At 42.8% G+C, this 2,708-nt stretch overlaps 1 non-coding gene across 1 annotated transcript; it reads left to right on the top strand.

The window, feature by feature from the left end:
- The first annotated feature begins 2,302 nt into the window (after positions 1-2,302).
- TRNAC-GCA (transfer RNA cysteine (anticodon GCA)) lies at positions 2,303-2,374 on the top strand. The gene has a single exon. It is a non-coding gene; the product is annotated as a tRNA-Cys (tRNA).
- The last annotated feature ends 334 nt before the right edge of the window (positions 2,375-2,708 follow it).

Below are 2,708 nucleotides of genomic sequence, written 5' to 3'. Positions count from 1 at the left end.
CATCACCTCTACTAGCTTTGTTCATAGTGATGCTTCCTAAGGCCCACTTGACTTCACATTCCAGGATGTCTGGCTCTAGGTGAGTGATCATACCATTGTGATTATCTGGGTCATGAAGATCTTTTTTGTATAGTTCTGTGTATTCTTGCCATCTCTTCTTAATATCTTCTGCTTCTGTTAGGTCCATACCATTTTCTGTCCTTTATTGTGCCCATCTTTGCATGAAATGTTCCCTTGGTATCTCTAATTTTCTTGAAGAGATTGCTAGTCTTTCCCATTCTATTGTTTTCCTCTATTTCTTTGCATTGATCACTGAGGAAGGCTTTCTTATCTCTCCTTGCTATTCTTTGGAACTCTGCATTCAAATGGATATATCTTTCCTTTTCTCCTTTGCCTTTAGCTTCTCTTCTTTTCACAGCTATTTGTAAGGCCTCCTCAGACAACCATTTTGCCTTTTTGCATTTCTTTTTCTTGGGGATGGTCTTGATCACTGCCTCCTGTACAATGTCACGAACCTCCATCCATAGTTCTTCAGGCACTCTGTCTATCAGATCTAATCCCTTGAATCTATTTCTTCACTTCCACTGTATAATCATAAGGGATTTGATTTAGGTCATACCTGAATGGTCTAGTGGTTTTCCCTACTTCAGGTCTGAATTTGGCAATAAGGAGTCCACGATCTGATCCACAGTCAGCTCCCTGGCTTGTGTTTGCTGACTGTATAGAGCTTCTCCATCTTTGGCTGCAAAGAATATAATCAATCTGATTTTGGTGTTGACCATCTGGTGATGTCCATGTGTAGAGTCTTCTCTTGTGTTGTTGGAAGAGGGTGTTTGCTATGACCAGTGCATTCTCTTGGCAAAACTCTGTTAGCCTTTGCCCTGCTTCATTTTGTACTCCAAGGCCAAATTTGCCTGTTACTCCAGGTATCTCTTGATCTCCTACTTTTGCATTCTAGTCCCCTATAAGGAAAATCTCCTTGACTTCTGTGTACCTTGCAGCGTCTATCACAGTGCCTGCCAGAGGGTGGCCAGTCAATGACTGAATGCACAAAAGACAGAATCAGTGTTTAAGTGTCAGTGTGGATCTATGTTTGTATCTAATATTTTGGATATATTCAGTTATATAAAATGTGTTATAAAATTAATTTACCTGTTGCTTTTCACTTTTATCCATGTGTTTTCTGAAAATTTAAAAATTTTATCTATGAACTATGTTATACCATGATTGGATAGCCCTGGTCTAGAGAGTAACTCCTTTTGCATGTGATATAAGTTCCAGTTACTTGGAAACCTCTCAAAGTTGAAACCATCTAAACATGCAGTTCTCAGCCCTGGAAGCGCTTTAGAATCACATGGGGATCACAAACACTTGATTCCTGCTAATGATTTTGATTCACCTAATGCAACTCATAGTGATCATTTCTTCTGTGCTCTGAATTCCTTCCATAAGGCCGTAGATGGTGTGATCGTAACGATATAGGACTCGGTGACATGAATGCCAGAAACATGTATAACTCCAGGTTGACCAGCTGCTGGATGAAGGAGGGCATGCAACACTCAAACAGGCTTAGTTCAGACCCTCAACTAATTTTCCAGGATGAACGGACCCTCTTCTTAGCTCTTCTGTTGTTAAAATGAAGCAAACATACAGGAAACACTAACTTGAATTAATTCTGTCTTAGCTGCTATTTCTGAAAATCAGCTTACTGCATTCCATTTGGCCTCCCAGGGAGATACTTAGTATTACTTGCTCTGTTTTCAGAGAGGAACTTGGGGTCAAGGAGTGTGACCATCTCTTTGGTTAAGAGAATTCCTTCTGCCAAATTTGTGTTACTTTGTTTGGCTTTTGTTTTAGTGGGGGGAATTTTTGAAGGGGACTTTTAAGGGGTCTAAGGAAGGGAACACAGAAAAGGTGGCTTAACTGGGACTGAACCATCCTCTATTTTGGAGTGAGCAGTCATTGAGTTCACATTGATTCCTAGTAGCACAGGCTGCATCTTCTAACCTGACCCTCAAATTTTGGGAGTCACCTTCTCCAAGGTCCTGTTAGTTCATAGAACTCCAGGTGCCTGCTCAGTCTCTATGGACGACTAAGGCTGGAGACCTGGTAATGAGTTCGGAATAGATTGGCAAACTAACAAAAAACCCTAGGCTTTTAAATCAGATCCTACTGAATTGTATCTTGGGATCCTGGGAAGTCAACGCACTTTCTGACTGTAGGGGTGCTTGAAAAAGAGGTGCTGAGTTATTGTGATCATGAATGGCCAAATTTGGTGCCACCTAAAGTGGTGACAGGGGCTTCCCTGGTGGCTCAGTGGTAAAGCATCTGCCTGCAATGCAGGAGACCCAGGTTCGATCCCTGGGTCAGGAAGATCCCCTGGAGAAGGAAATGGCAACCCACTCCAGTACTCTTGCCTGGAAAATTCCATGGATGGAGGAGCCTGGTGGGCTACAGTCCATGGGGTCACAAAGAGTCAGACACAACTGAGCAACTTCACTTAACTTCACAGTGGTGATAATGACTTGTCAAGGTGGTAGAGAGTTAGGGGAAAGTTCCAGTAAGTAGGGGCTTCCCTGGTGGCTCAGACGGTAAAGAATTTGTCTGCAATGCAGGAGACCCGGGTTCAATCCCTGAGTCAGGAAGATCCCTTGGAGAAGGGCATGGCAACCCACTCCAGTATTCTTGCCTGGACAAGTCCCATGGAC

This window comes from Odocoileus virginianus, unplaced genomic scaffold (genome assembly GCF_023699985.2).
Source record: "Odocoileus virginianus isolate 20LAN1187 ecotype Illinois unplaced genomic scaffold, Ovbor_1.2 Unplaced_Contig_1, whole genome shotgun sequence".
Classification (NCBI taxonomy): Eukaryota; Metazoa; Chordata; class Mammalia; order Artiodactyla; family Cervidae; genus Odocoileus; species Odocoileus virginianus.
The sequence above is the reverse complement of the archived record's forward strand: the minus strand, read 5'-3'. Positions and strand labels throughout refer to the sequence as shown.